General features: G+C 39.5%; 1 long non-coding RNA gene across 1 annotated transcript in view; it reads left to right on the top strand.

The window, feature by feature from the left end:
- The first annotated feature begins 3067 nt into the window (after nucleotides 1–3067).
- Nucleotides 3068–16636, top strand: part of LOC125353261 — a 34715-nt gene continuing 21146 nt past the window's right edge. The window contains exons 1-2 of the long non-coding RNA XR_007211298.1: nucleotides 3068–3330; nucleotides 13017–13074. This is a non-coding gene — a long non-coding RNA (uncharacterized LOC125353261). The remainder of the gene's footprint in view (nucleotides 3331–13016; nucleotides 13075–16636) is intronic.

Genomic DNA, 16636 nt, shown 5'->3' with positions numbered 1-16636 from the left:
ATACCAGATACTTAATCCAGGCTCAGTGATGATTATTTTCATTATTTGAAAAAGGAAAAGGAATAATGAAGTTAACATAGAGTATGCCAAGAATTGGGGAATACTGGGATACATACCTGGACTAAAGGAAGTGCTCCCATTTTGGGGGGCAGTTTTACCAGTTAGTTAGAGTGTAATGAAAATATTCACATTCTCAGTTAGATAAAAATAACTCAGATACATAGAAGAAAAACTGCCACATTCGCAAGAAAGAGGTTCTGTTGTTTGAAGGACTATACTGGAGGCATGATTCTGTAATTGGAATTTAGGATGTCGTAGATAAGTTAAATATGAGAGCCAGGCAAGGTAGCTATGGGAGAAAGAGAAAAACTTAGAAACACATAGCAAAGCATCAAACACAAGGTGAATTTTTCATCTAGTTTCAACTGTTTATAAAGTCAGAGGTGCCAAGTGGTGAAGTACAATATTCCTAGTATTGTAGATATTTGATGGGCATTAAAAAAAAGTTGGTTATATAAGAGCAAAGGCTTGAATAATGATGGGAACTAGTTCTAAGCCTCATAAATTAATTATAATTTGGGGCAGATCACTTCTCTCATGCTACATACAATTTTATCATCTATAATGTTAGGCCACATTATGAGGATTAAGATATACGTGTATATATATGCATATTTTAATGTAATGCCTAACCTGTGGAAAGTACTCAATAAATGGCAGTTACTATTAGTGAAAGCATATTATCTTCAACACAAATCCTATCTAAACCTAGGCACTTCTAGAGACTTCTGCTTGCTTGATCAGTAAAACTGCATATCATTTAGTAGTCTAACATTTGGCTGTAACTTATAAAATTAGAATATACTATAAAGATAAAGGTAACCTGTCTCTAGCATTCAATTTTCACTTCAAGAATGTGTGAGATTAACTTATTCAAATGCTCACCTAGGGTCTCCATATGCTGGCAGAACTGTTAAGACTCAGGAGAAACTACCAAGATGAATAAAGTATGATTCCTCTCCTCTAGAAGAATATATAAGTTTGAAGAGAGGACAGTCCTAATTAAATATGGCTGAGTGCTACATAGTTGAAAAAGAAACTGCTGCACAGATTAAGAATTTTTGCCACTTTGACCCCTTTCTCAAAACTGTACTTCCTTAACTCTTTTTCATCTCAATCTATTTTAACATTTTAGTTACAGCAGTCAACATCCACAAAAACAGTAGTACATGCCACTTTCTACAAGAGGCAGCCACCACTTGTACTTTTCTGCTGAATTCTAAATGCAAAGAAACTATTACCGTTCTTCTTCTCACACAGGTGACTTCAATTAACTGGGTGCCCTAATCAGAAAGCCTTTCTGAGCACCCAGTCTAAAGTTTCTATGTATCCAGGTACCTGTTTCTCTACCATCATCAGCATCAATTATGCTCCTGCTCATTGTGGCCAGGGACCATATCTGTTACTGCTATAACAGGACTGCTGTAGGACCCACACTGGCAAAAACCCCAGACGATGTGTGTGTGCTAGGGAGAGCGAGCGCAAGCAAGCCGCTTTTGAGTGTCTGTCTACAACAACAACATTATTTGGGCACGGCCTCCACACATCAGGAAGATAAAGACGACTTCACGTCTTGGCCATCTCCGACGATCTGGTACTCCATAACGTGTGCAAAGAAGGGGCTCGGCCAGTCCCGTCCAGTGCTGGCTGGGGTGTCCCAGTTGGAAGGGATGGCCAGGTGGGTGCCAGCCGGCCCGTCCTCCCCGTGTGCAGTGCAGGTGGGCCGAGGCTTGGACTAGTCCTCCACCACCCACGTGCGTCGCGGCCGCCCGCAGCCTCCCAAAGATGGACGTCCAGACTCCTCCCCCATCCCCGCCCACAGACACCCTTCTGAGATGACACCGGCCACCTGGGGGAGGCCAGCGGCACCTCCACCCGCAGCCCCCCCCCCCCGTCTCTCCCGCCACACTGAGCGGCGGCCTTCCCACCTCTGGCTGAAAACAGCACTCTCACCTGCCCACCGGCCTCAGGACCGCCTAGGCGGCCGCAAATCGCACACCCGAGAGAATGAACGCGGTGCAGGCATATCCGGGTGACCTTCGCCCTCCTCTCAGCGACAAGGCGCACGCGCAGCTCGCCAGACCGCATTTCGCCCCCCCCAACCCGTCCTGTCCAGCCCGATCCATTTCTCCAGGGTTTAGGTGAAGCGCTAGCGAGCGAAAGGGGCTTCGCGCAGATATGGACCAGGATGGAGTTTATTTCGTGTCAACTCTTGGTAGATTGTTAAAGAGGAAAATATTTATTAGAAAACTCAATACATCAGCAAGGCGCAGGATTTACCTTTTGGTGCTCACTTAACGAACTTAGGCAGAAATGTTCTTTTGGCACAGCGGGTTCCCCGACCTGGCCAATCATCAAGCAGCTGCTCCTGTCACTCAGCGCCCAAAGCCCCGCCTCGCTGCGGCTGCGTGGAAAACTAGGAAAAATTGGATTGCCCGCCATGACTTCTCTGGGACGGGTTTGGGAAAAGACATGCGCAGCGAGTTGCCCTTTAGGAAACTTCCGCCCTGAGTTCTTCGGAGAGAGGGTGACGGGGAGGTCAAAAGGTCTCCAGCTTGGTGCCCTTCACATAAGATCATTTTCACTTTCCCTCCATTGTGTTGGTTTGTTGTTGTTATTCACTTTTCTTCCCTGGACTACTCAAAAGAATTATGGAAGTTATGTTTAGGCATAACTACTTTAATCAAAGTTATTTTCTTTTCTGGCACTGTGAAAGCCACCTTAGTTTTTCCCTCCGATCTTTCTTGTATTCTTCGTCATCGAATGCAGTTTAACTCTGCGCTCGTATTTGACGCTGCGTGATATCAAGAATGCCACAGGAACGCCGTTGTATCTCCAGTTACTACGACTGCATAATCCTGTTGAGGGGGAAGGGGCTGAGCCTTCCTTAGTTGCCAGTCATATCCATTGAATTCCCACCTTCCATAAGCGGCGTGCCTCAGCCATCAGTTTTGTTTTGGTCCCGCCCACGGTACCTGAGATATCGCGAGCGGTGGCCATGTTTCTTTTGGGCAGGCCTCACGTTATTCGGGAGTCTCAGCTACCGTTGTGCCGCCATCTTAAGTCCTGGCTATAGCTTCACAGGGACGTGAAGCTGCTTGGGATCCTCTTGCGTTTGGGCGAGAGAGGCCTTGCCCGGGCGCGCAAGGTATCCTGGGAAAGGGGAAGTAATCCGGAAATACAAACCTTAGAAGCTCCAGGAGATTGGTGCTGCCACCCGGCATCTTTTTAAAAAGCCCTAGTTTCCACTGGCGGTGACGACTACACCGGGTGATTGGATAGTATTAAAGCATAGAAAGCCAGAACCCACCCTCGCCGTCGTCGTAGGTAAGAGCACGGAGCTTCTGGCCACCGAAGGCGTTTCCACCCTTGGGCTGAACTGTTTGCCCAGCTCCTCTTGACCCCCGGGTGGTTTGTTTGTATTTTTGCATTAAATTTTGATTGCCAGGAATCCTCTCAGTGCCTCCACCTACCACTGTTGTTTTTAGTGCGGAGAAGTGGTTAAACATCAGGGTAGTTTTTGCTGATTGTTAGGAAAATTTCTAGTCATGAGCAAAGTGGAGCCCAGTGAAGGGAGGAGGGGGCAGGTATTTTGAATCAGATTTTATCCTCTCTCATCCGTAGGTACAAATAGACACATCTTAGAAATAAATCGGATGTGATGTACTTCCCATTCATTCATCATTCATTCATTCATTCATTCATTGAACGCTAAACGTAAAACCCCCAAACCTTGGAGCCTTCCTTCGATCACACTGACCCACTAGTAGGTTGGGGCTTGAAACAGTGTTAATGTTCTGCAGAACTAGCATTCGCTTTCTACTCCCTCCCCTATCGATTGCATATAACCATAGTTGTGAGTCAACTAGCTAAAGTTACAACCAGTTGTATAAGTTAGGACCTTGTTCAAAGTGCCCTCCCACCTATTTGTAGAGTCAGTATCACCCGGGAACTTGTTAGAAAATATTCGAAGTCTCATTTTAAGTTTGTTGCTTCAGAATCTTATCCAGGATGGTTCCTTAGAGTTTTAAGGAGTGCAGAGTTAGGACGTGGGCTAAAGGTAAAACCTTCTTTCCCCACCATCCCATCCCACACTACCTGTTCTTTTTTTTTGTTTTTAATCCAGATTCATAATATATTAACAGCTTATGCTATGTTTGAAATGCAGTGGATATTAGGCATGTTTTCCTGTGCTTTGGGCCCCTTGACTTAGTGTCAGGATTCCCATTTAGAATTCTGAAAAGCTGAGGAGATTTTGGCAGTCATGTTTATGTAACCTCTGTTAACAACATTCAAAATTAAGACCTTTTGCTTTCCAGATTGCCACTGGCTTGCATTCCTCAATTTTCCACATTCTTGCATTCACATTTTTTTACTTTTAAGTTATTGAAAGTTGAACTAGAAAGCCTGCCTGTGAACCACAATTTAGTACTGATTTACATAATATTGGTCTTTAGCTTGTAGTTCCTCATTTTCTTCTGTGCATTTCTTAATGAGAAATTGAAATCAGGGGCTCTCAACATTGGCCCCATAGGGCAATCACCTGGTAGCTTCTAAACTAGATGTAAAGTCCCCCCCCCCCCCCCAGGGCTCTATGCAGATGTCCCCCCACCTGTTTTAAGTCTGAGCCCAGTACTTGCATTACCTAGGTAACTGGCACACCTGGAAGCAGTTACCTTCTTCTCTGAGGTTACATCCAATCCACCTGGCCCTATCTACCACCTTTTCCTATATAATCTGGCTCAACACACTTCCCTGCTCTCTTTCCTTTTCTCTCTTACTCTCTCGCTCTTTTCTCTCTTTTCTCCTTCTTCCTTCCCCTCTGTCTCCCAACGCAATGCCTCCATCTTGTGTGGGCTGACAGTTTGGTTTCTCCCCAATAAACTCCTGAACCATGTGGTGGGTTTCCTTTCTGGAGAACTTTACACTAGATTCCAGACTAGATAGCAGAAATTGAGGCTGGGTGTTAATAAGGAACTACTAAGGTATTTGAAAGAACAAGAAATGCCTTGCATATTTTTTTCGTAAAGCCTCCCCCCCCCCCCCTCCACCATGGTTTTACTTAAATGATGCATTTGAAAGCAATGCAAAGAATTGGATTAGGAGTGAGTTGAACTGGCTTTTTAGTATCTTGGTGTTTATATTTTCTGAGTCCTCAGCAAATCATCTAGCTTTTGGACCTTTTCTCTCTCCTATTAGTTGGGAAGAGAGTAAAGGTCATTATTGCTTAATTTAATCTTACTTGATATTTTTTCAGATTTTGGATATATGCGTGTGTGAATAAGAGAAAGGAAAGTATTACACTACAATATTCATGATTTCAGATTCTCATATACTATATAGCACATTGAAAGTAATGATAGATCTTTCTGGGTAAGGAAATTAACTCTGGAACCATAATTCTCGGATTCAAATTCTGTGTCCTCCATGTACGAGCTCTGGGCCATCATATATATTATCTCATCCTTCTGGTTTTCTCACTTTTCTCTTCTGTGAAGTAGATTTGATGTGGAAGTTTAATAAGCAAATGCCAGAAAGTGCCTGTCAAATAATAATGGCTATGTCAATGTCACCTTTTTAAAAAAAATTATATTTAAGCATTTGACATTCTGATTTTACCAATTCATATAAACTGCTGGAGGAAAGATAGTACTATTCTTTGACAAAATTATAGTAAGCTGCATATATTTAAAATGAACAGGTGGTATATTATTTTAAATGCATTATATTAATGAAACAATTACCACAAACAAAATAGTATACATATACCATTACCCTCAAGGGGTTCCTCTTGCATCTTTGTAATTCCTCTAGTTGCCTTTGTCTAGGCAACTAGTAATCTATCACTATAGGTAAATTTTCATTTCTAAAAGTAATCTGTTGTTGAGAGGAGTCTGCCTTCTTTCATTCACTATAATTACTTTGAGGTCCATCCTTGCTAGTTGTCCAATAGTTCATTCTTTCCTTTTTTTTTTTTTGTGGTACTGGGGAATCACCTTTGTATATGTTAGATTAAGTCTCTGACATTCATCTACTTCCCTACTCATTCTTTAAAAATTGCTGAGTAGTATTATGTTGTGTGGATATATAGCAATTTGTTTACTGGACCAGTTGATAGCCATTTGGGTTGTTTTTATTTTGACTGTGCCCATTTTCACATTACTTTGGTCTTTCTTACCTTATCTACATTGAAAGAAAACCCTTAAATTTGGTAGTCAGAATTTCTACATACAGGGAAACCAAAAAAGATAACAGTGGTAGATCATGTTTGTGCTGGCATTTTACTCTTGTCTCTGTGTGGTCAAGAAATTAATGCTTTGGGAATAAAACATAACTTTTAAAATGCAAAATGTAGGGTTGGGTGTGTAGCTCAGTGGGAGAGTGCTTGTGTAGTGTGCTCTAGGCCTTGGCTCTGAACTCTTGGCACTGTGAGAATAGTCCAGTGTTTGATGATGCATATATTGATGTTCTGTAGATTCCTGCCTTCCTTTTTAAATTTTGTATTGGGGATCAAACACATATACACCGTCCATTTCTTCACCTTTTTCTTAAAATGGTTGAGAAAGTATTTTGCTAAGTTGTCCAGGCTGGCCTTAAACCTACTATCCTTTTATCTCACTAGCTAGGATTACAGGTAGCTGGGATCAAAAGTGTTCACCACGAGGGTTGTAACCTCTTTTGGGGGACAGTGTTGCTTTGTTGGCTTGGTTGGATTCAAACTGGAGATCTTAGCCTTTAGAGTGCTGTGATTACAAGCCTGAATCACCATGCCTTTGATTGTAATCATTGATATATACATATCTAATCATTGTAAGTTGTAAGTCTTTAAAGTCTCATTATACATTAGTTTTTAAAGATTGAAGGCATGAATCCATGCCCATTAGAAACTTTGTTAGACAGCAAAGTAGAGAGTTGCAAAGCTAAGCCAACAATAGCATAAAGCTCCCTCTTTTCAGTAGGTGGAAAGTATCACTTATATTTAGTTGCTGTACCTTTTTATGTTTTTTTTCTTTTTTGTGTTGGTCCTGTGGCTTGAATTCAGGGCCTAAGCACTGTTCCTGAACTTTTTTGCTCAAGACTAGTATTCTACCACTTGAGACACAGTTATGTTTCCAGCTTTTTGGTGATTATAGTAGTCTCATGGACCTTCCTGCCCATGCTGGCTTCAAACCAGGATCCTGAGGTTTCATCTTCCTGAGTAGCTAGGAGTACAGGCTGTGAGCCATTAAAATCCTTTTGCCTCTAATATCAAAAAGGAATGCCTCATTTGAAAAAAATATTTTTCTGTGTTGTACTCAAATCCCAACTATTTAAAAGTGTTAACTATAGAACAATATAGATTCTGATTATAATATTTTGGGCAGGAAAATTTTTCGAGTTGCTGTTTTTTTTTTTTTTTTTTTTGGCCAGTCCTGGGCCTTGGACTCAGGGCCTGAGCACTGTCCCTGGCTTCTTCCCGCTCAAGGCTAGCACTCTGCCACTTGAGCCACAGCGCAGCTTCTGGCCGTTTTCTGTATATGTGGTGCTGGGGAATCGAACCTAGGGCCTCATGTATCCGAGGCAGGCACTCTTGCCACTAGGCTATATCCCCAGCCCATCGAGTTGCTGTTTTGATTTCTAGAAAACATTGGATTTTTGGTAATTAAAATAAATTTATTTGATATATAGTAAGATCTCTTTCAGTGTGGAATTTCTTCAGTTTTCAATAATGTGTTGATTGACTTCCATTGAACTCAGGATGCTAAACCATTCTGTCACCCATCACCCTTTTCCTAGCCAAATTCTCCCATGCTCTTGCTGTATCTTAATCCATTTCCCCACCCTGAGTGATTTATTCTCATCTCCACCTCTGTGGTTGGTTGTTTTATTTGCTTTTTTTTTTTTGTTTTTTTGCCAATTCTGGAGCTTGAACTGAGGGCCTGGGCTGTATCCCTGAGCCTCTCTGTGCTCAAGGCTAGCGCTCTACAACTTGAGCCACAGTACCATTTCTGGCTTTTTGTCTTTATGTGGTACTGAGGAATCAAACCCAGGGCTTCATGCATGCTAGGCAAGCATTCTACCACTAAGCCACATTCCCAGCCCATCTGTCTTTTTAGAATTGAAAAGATTAGACTTTAAGAAGATTGTACTAATGATTATCGGAAGGTGATTAGAAAACCGTTATTGGTGGGTGGTAAGTGTGTTACAAAGTGCATTGAATCTGTGATGTCCATTTGTGTACTCTGTTCAAGATTGAACATCTGTGTGTAGGGCACTGGGTCAAGTAATTACAGATTTAATCTCATGTCCTCATGGGAGGTTTGAGCTAGACTATTATCCTGTGTCATACATAAGAAAACTAGAGGTGAGAGGAAAAGACAGAATTTGAAGGGATGTGTTTCACTAGAAACTGTGGGTGTTAGTTACTTCACCATATGTGGGCGCCTGTGTCCTTTTTGATAAGATTCAATAATAGTTGGGTGTTGCCTGTAAGAAAACTGTTGACACAGGTGACATGGAAGCCAGATCACCCAACCTAGAGCAAGAATCATCTCACTGAAATGAGGGTAGAGTGAAGAAAACAGGAGGACTGGCCCATGGAATTAATCTTGTCAGAGGATTTCAATATTTGGCCTATATTGAATGACAGGAAAAGAAAATGTCTTAATTTTTTTTGTTGCTTGCATTCTCTTTCCATTTTTGGGAATTCCTTTTTGTTTTCCACAAGCATACATTAGCATTGAAAATTGCTGCCTAAAGAATATGAAAAGCTAGTTCTTTGTCACATTGACCTTGTACTTTCAAACTGTAAGTTGTCACTCATGAGAATTTTGCTCATTTTCATTTCTTCTTGTTTTTGCTGAAGTTTGTGATTCCGTTCTTGATACCGATGTGGAGTTTTGTTTGGTTGTTGTTGTTGTCGTAGGTCATGGGGCTTGAACTCAGGATCTGGGCATTGTCCCTCAGGTTTTTCTCTCACTCTACCACTTTGATCCACAGTGCCATTTCCATTTTTTTCTGGCCATTAGTTGTAGATAAGCCTTAAGGACTTTCCTGCACAGGGTGGTTTGGAACTGGATCCTCAGATCTCAGCCTCCTGAGTAGCTAGGATTACAGGCTTGAGCCTATAATCCTGTTCATGTTCATTGATGATTTTTTTTTTTTGCCTCCCTGCTTCCATTCCCTTCCTTCCTCCTTTCTTAATCCATCCCCTTCTTCTTCCTCCCTCTGCTCCCCTCTTTCCTTCTTTCCTTCTAAATCAATACTGGGTTTTGAACTCAGGGCCTCATACTTGCTCTGCTTGCTGGGCTGGTATTCTATCATTTGAACTATGCCTCGACTCTTCCTTTTTGCCTGTTATTTTAGAGATGGAATCTTACAGACTTTTCTACCCAGACTGCTTTAGAACCTATATTCAACTCCGGAGGAACTAGAATTACAGGTAAAACCATTAATCCTGGCCTGGATATGTTTAATAGTGTAATTTGTATATGTTTAATGGGGGTGGGGATGGCCAGCAGTGAAGTATTTTTCTGTTTTTTTGAGACAGGCTCTTATGTGGTCCATGATGACCTCCAACAATCAGCTTGAGTGCTGGGATTATTGGCTGCATCACTACACCTAGCTTGATTTTTTTTTTAAAATTCTCAAATTACAGTTGTAACCACAGAAATTCAGGCGTGTTTGTTGTTGTGCTCCCATAGCTACAAAGTTATCGGTATTGTTTTTCAGAATGACAGGAGCTTAATTTTCTAGATCAGATTTGAAATTCAGACAGTAAAAGTCTAAAGTTAGTTACTGGTCTTTTTAACTGGGGTGGCTGTTTTCATTTGTGACACAGGCCAGCAATGCTTTAAAAGACAAATGGGAATTTCAGAGTTCCCTAGATTTTCCCACAGAATAATCTAGAAGGTCACTGACTTTCTTTATTATAGAGTTTATCTCTGCTCTGTATTTAAATGACAGGACAATCATGTGATATTGGGTAATCTCCTTCCTTGCCTTCCCAAATTACTTTTCCTGAGGAGCTTAGAGCTTTCTGTCCCCTCTCATGACATACACACACACATATTTTTGGTGGGTCATTCATTATCACTGTTCTCTTGGTGAAAGAATGCAAGATAAACTGGGCTTGAGAATGTACAACACAGGACGAGCTTTATTTGTGAGATTCATGATATGCTTCAGCTTCTCCTTGTGCTGATGTAAATTCATCTTTGGACATTTGATCTCCTTGGAGATTTTCAGAATTTTGTAAAAAGAGGCAGCAAAATTAAAATGCTCATAACTTTTAGACTTTCTGCTGATAGCTCTGGCAATAAAAGCTTTTTTCACGTTTATACTTTTACTACAGTCACTGAGTTGGTTTTTTTTTTTTTTTGCCAGTCCTGGAGCTTGGACTCAGGGCCTGAGCACTGTCCCCTGGCTTCTTTTTGCTCAAGGCTAGCCCTCTGCCACTTGAGCCACAGCGCCACTTCTGGCCATTTTCTATATATTTGGTGCTGGGGAATTGAACCCAGGGCTTCATGTATACAAGGCAAGCTCTCTTGCCACTAGGCCATATTCCCAGCCCCACAGGCACTGAGTTTGCTGCTCTCTCCAGAAAGCAACTTTAAGAGGGCCTTTAACTGGAAGATGGTTATTTTTGATATTTATTTGCTGTATATTTGTAGCTTTTATTCTCTTTATCTCCTATGTTCCCACTCTGTATGCATATACAGACTCAGATTTTTCTTCTTTATAATATTGTTTTAACTGCAATATTGTTTAGAGCAGTATTTGTTGGAAATAATGCTGTTTGTTAAGTATTCTTAGGCTTTTGCACAGATCTTGTATGTTCTGGAGCCAGTTAATTGCTTTAGTACTGTGTTGTTTCGCTATTTATGTACTTGTCCTAATTCAGTCTCATGTTCCTCACCAGTTGAATAATTGATGATGGCATGTGTGTACACCTAGTCTAGGACATGCCACTCCTGGACACTGTAGTCTGTCTGATCCAATGAATTTTCCCCTGTACCCAAAGCTTTCATGCAGGGATCTCCTTTTAGGATCCTGGTTTTTCTTGGCCCTTCTCCTGTCTTAGCCTCCCTACAGTTCTGCATCTTTCTCCTTATTTCGGTGAAATGAATCTTTAGTAGCTTCCTGAGAAAAGATTCATGGAACATGACCTTTTTAAGACTCTTTCTTTTAAAATTCTCTTATGTTTAAATGTATTTCGAAGTTGAGAAGGGTTTTCTCAGAACTTTGGTTGTGTTTCTCCATTGCCTTTAGCTTCCAGAGTTGCCTTGGGTGATTTGGAGCCAATTATTGCTACCAATCCCTTGTGCGCTCTCTCTACCTTCTGTCCCCTGAAGTCAACTTGTAAAACATTGTTACCCCCTTCCTTATTTTTAAATCATACTAAATGAAGTAAGCCAAACCCAAAGAAACATACACTCCATGGTTTCCTTCATTTGTAATAATTAGTATACGACTAAGATAGTTCTAGAAGAGGATCACAATAGCCCAATAGCTGTGTACATATGACATATAAGATGATGCTAAGCAAAATGATCTCCAAGATATGGAAACAAGAGGTTTTTCTTTGCTGTTGTGATTGTTGTTTTTGATGTACTATGTGCAGTTATTTCTTTATTTTTTCTTTTTTGTCCCCTTTGGTTTATCCCCTCTGGTCACTGTATTTGATTTTGGTACCCTGGGTATTGTATTTATGTTTATTTGAATTGGGGAAGGGAAGAGGAACATCAAAATGGTGAGACAAAGGGCGAACCAATGCAACAGCAATACTCACAAGTTAATATGTTGGAAGTGGGTGAACCCAGCAGTTTTAAAGATTCTTTGTTTTTTCCACTGTGAGATAGGATCAAATATGTGTCTATTTTACCCTAATTTTTATGTGCTTGATCTTTTGTACTGGTCATTTATTTCTCCCTTATTTTCATTTTGCTGATGTTTCAGAGAAAATTACTCCTCCAGGAAGTTTTAAATTTTAAATGTCAAATTTGGTTTTCCAAATTTCCCTTTTAGTTAAATGCTATCTTTTGCTTCATGCATACATTATCTCCAGCTTCCCTAAAAAAAAAAGTTTCCTTTTTCCCTCCACAATCTTTGTTTAGCCAAGTAATTTTTTTAAAAGTTTGCTTTTCTTTCATAATAGAATCTTTCCTTCAGTGGTGGGTGCTCTTGGTTACTTACTTGTATAGAGAGTGGAACATAAAATTGATGATCAGAATCTTTTTGAACAGGCTTGTGGCTATGGACTTTGAGCCCTCTGTCTAGGCTGTTTCCTTAGGGGAACCCCTGGTGCCAGTGCTTTTTGTAACTCCCTTTTAAGTCAGTACAGTACCCCGAATGGGAGAATTTCATCTCCCCTCTAGTGTTGAAAACATTTAGTGAGCATCATTAAGTATGATTTTTAGCTGTCTTTCCTAGATACTTCTAGTGAGGATAAGGACTACCCTTTTATTCCTATCATAGTGTATTCTTTTAAAATCAAAAGTATTGGGGGTTTTATTCATTTTTGTTTTATATTTGAAATGACTTTTCCCCTTTTATGAGTGGATGAAATAGTATGTTGACTCATTCTCAGATATTATTTTATTCCTAAAATAAATTCAACTTGGTTATGATGTGTAATATTTTTTATATGATTCTCAAGTAGGTTTGCTAGTGTTTTGTTGAAGGCTTTTTGTGCCTTAATAGCTAGGGTTGTTTTTTTTTCTGATGTTTCTCGTGTAATTGGGATAATACTATTGTCAAAATGATTAGTTTTCTTTATGCTTATATTTTAAAAAAGACTTTGTGGTGGGTTTGTATTAGTTTTTCTTTAAACAGTCTTTAGACTGTTTTAAAGTTATTGTTTTGATTAAGAATTATAACTAAATATTCATTTCACAAATTAAATTAGTCAAGTATTCTATTAAAAAAAGCACATAAGGGACTTTGACATTCCTAAACGTAACTTTTTTCTCTTGTAGATCCTGTAGTTTCTGTGGAAACCTCTAAGACATGACATCTAAGAAATTTGTTATTAAAGTAAGTAATGTTTAATATAAACCTTTTTAAAAGTCATTCACTTTGTACATTTATGGCATGATTTCTTATAATAGAGTTGATAAGATATCAAAGTAAAAGAAGCAGATTATAATGCTATACCTGGAAACATGCCACTGAGATTTCTTTTTGGCTACATTCTTTAATTTTCATCTTGTAAACAAATATTCCTTCTCTATCCCTTGATGATTGGAGCTGATACGTATGTAGGTATAGAGGAATGGGAGGATTGTGTATGAAAGGAGAGAAGAATCAGCCAAGGGTTAAGTTTCTATAGATGTGTTCATATATACTGGCTATTCTTTAGGTAATTTTCTATATGCTTTTGTTCTCTGTGTTTGTTGAAAATATCAGAGTATGAATTATGATAAAATCTTTTTAATATTGCAGTTTAATCTTATTTTTAACCAAGTAAGTGCTTACTTGAATGTTTATAGATTACGTTGTTAGTATTTACTTCTTGTATCTTTTGTGTTTAGTATTTAAATGATGAGGTTGTGTAAGTGATAGGAGCCCCCTCCCCTCCCTTCCCCAGAGCCTTGAAGGAGAAAGATTGGGAACAGGGATACACATACATACACCACCACCAGCACCAGCCATTTTATTATCTCTCAAATTTCCTGGGCTCAGTGGATGGTTTCTCCTTTAGATATTAAGCTTCACTTCAATTTGGATGGAACATTAAAGGTGGCACATTCCTTTCCTGGCAGTCCAGTGAAGACTATGGATGGAGTCTCACCCGGGTCTATATGTCAGTTCTTATCCACACAGCTACTCTGCATGGCTTGGGCTACTCTTAACATGTGTTTGAGTATTGAGAAGCCAGATAAGAGGTGATTTGCTAATGTTCAAAAGGTTATATGATATAGTGTCATCTGCCATTTCTACATTCTGATGGGCAGAACAGGCCCATTCAGAGTTAAGGAAGTCTGGAATTCCTTCTTTGAAAACCACCAAATGCTGCATGATGGGGAGGATTGTTAGGTTGCATCCTGAAGACAAGTTACCACACAAATCTCCTGTTGGCCTTAGTGAGATTTTTTTTTAAGTCATCATTTTTCACAGGAATATTGTAAAAAATAAAAATAAACTACTAAATAGTTCCTGTCCTATGAAGTTTATAGCTTTGATGATGGACAAGATTATCCATATAAACTAGAAAGTATATTTGTGTATGTATGTATGCACATGTGTGTGCGTGCACGTGCGCATGTGTGTATATGTATACATGCAAGGGAAGGGAGCAGTAGTAGGGCTTGAACTCAGGGCCTTTGCATTGTTGCTGATCTTTTTTGCTCAACGCTAGCAGTCTGTCACTTGAACCACAGCTGCACTTATGGATTTTTCCTGGTTCATTAGAGATAAGAGTCTAATGGGCTTTCCTGCCTTGGCTGGCTTTAATCCTTAGATCTCAGTCTCCTGAGTAGCTAGGATTACAGGCATGAACCACCTGGTACCTAATATATGAGGGTATCTCGAAATTATGTATTTGTGTTTTAAGGCCCTGAAAGTACACGTAAAATTACTAATTGAAGTTCTTCACAACTCTTAACTGAAGTAGGTTCACAAGTGCTCTGTATCATCTGTACTTTTAGGGCATTAGGACACCAGCTCTCCATTTTCTTAGCTCTTTTTTTTTTTTTTTTTTTTGCCAGTCCTGCGGTTTGGTTCCTGAGCCTCACTGTGCTCATGGCTAGTGCTTGCGCACTCTGGGGCTTGAACTCCAGAGTCTGAGCACTGTCCCTGGCTTCTTTTTGCTCAAGGCTAGCACTCTGCCACTTGAGCCACAGCGCCACTTCTGGCCATTTTCTATATATGTGTTGCTGAGGAATCAAACCTAGGGCTTCATGTATGCCAGTTGCCAGTAGGCCATATTCCCAGCCCCCACTTTCCTGGTTCCAAATATTCAGACAGACTTGAACCTTCCAAAGAGGTGGTTGTTGATTTGTATGGCTAGAGGCTTATTTATTTTATTAGTCTTTTCAGAGAACCAACTTCTAGTTTTGACTTTTTAACCCCTGTAATGCAATTGCTTCTTATTTCATTGTTTTCCTTTATTATCTACATTATTTCCTTCCTTTGTTTGGATGAATTTACTCTTTTTTATAGTTTCTTAAGATAGAAGCTTAAGTGATGACCATCAAGATTTTTCTTCTAATATTTGTACTTTTAAGTATTTTCTACATTAAGTGTATTTTTCAAATTTTTTTTCAAATTTTTATTATCAAACTGATGTACAGAGAGTTTGCAGTTTCATACGTTAGGCATTGGATACATTTCTTGTACTGTTTGTTACCTTGTCCCTCATGCCCCCCTCCCTCCCCCCCTATTTTTCAAATTTTTATAGAGATGTAGTTGAGTTCAAGTTGAAATAATTTATAATTTTTATTGAGACTGATTTTGATCTACTTGTTATTTAAATGCATACTGTTTCATATTAAGGAATTTCTAGTAATCATTTTAAATTGATATTTAACAGAGTTTCTTCCATTTTGTAAATGTTCCATAAGCATTTGCAATATATGGTGGTTGTCTGGTTGCAGGGAGTTACTTGTATAAAACAAGTTCTTTTTGTCTTCTCCCTGCTCCCTCCCTTATAATACATATAATCACATATACTATACATACACATGGGTATACTATTCATACTATATATACATACACAGTGCATATTTTAATATATAGTAAGTATACTATAAATGCATACATAGAAGTTCTGTGTATATGCATAGTGTATGCTTATCTAGGTGTGTTTGAATACAAATAAATATCATAACTCCATCCTTGTTTAAGGAACATGAGTAAAGGTGATAGGAAATTTTACTGGAAAAGAAATGTGTCAGGGAAAGAAAGCATGTGGCATAGGTGTGCCATGAGAAGACAGTAGTACTTCAGCCCATCTAATCCACTTTGCCTTGTCTTAACTTCTTACACAGCTTGGCTTTGGATTAAATAGTGAAAACTGGAGTATTTGATGTGGCATTCTAATTGATGGGTCTCCTTTGTGTTTCCTGTAAGAGTGTAATGCCAGAGTAAACTTAGTGCCTTGCCTTTATTTCCTTATTCTTTTCTTTCTTTTTTTTTTTGGGGGGGGGCACAGGACTTGAACTCGAGGCCTAGGCACTGTCCCTGAGTTGTTTTTTTGTTTGTTTTTTGCTCAAGACTAGAGCTCTACCACTTTGAACCATAGCTCCATTATTAGTTTTCTTGTTGTTAAATGGAGATTAGAGTCTCATGGACTTTTTCCTGCCTGGGCTAGCTTCAAACTGTGATCCTCAGGTCTCTGCCCTCTGAGTAGCTAGGATTATAGGCATGAGCCACCAGTGCTTGGCAAAGTTTTTTTTTTCATATTTACCTATGGCTGAGATTTTGCTGTGAGTTATTTAAAAAAAATCAGCTCTTTATTTTGTTGTTCTTAACATCCTCCATATTTTGTAGCCCCCTTCCTCCTTTTTGTGGTAAGATGGGTTTTGATTTATCAGCTTATCCTACCACCTGCAACTTCCATGATCAGTGCTTACTTTTCAGTAAACTCATATCAATA

This window comes from Perognathus longimembris, chromosome 6 (assembly GCF_023159225.1).
Source record: "Perognathus longimembris pacificus isolate PPM17 chromosome 6, ASM2315922v1, whole genome shotgun sequence".
Classification (NCBI taxonomy): domain Eukaryota; kingdom Metazoa; phylum Chordata; class Mammalia; order Rodentia; family Heteromyidae; genus Perognathus; species Perognathus longimembris.
This window is presented reverse-complemented; position numbering and strand designations above follow the sequence as displayed.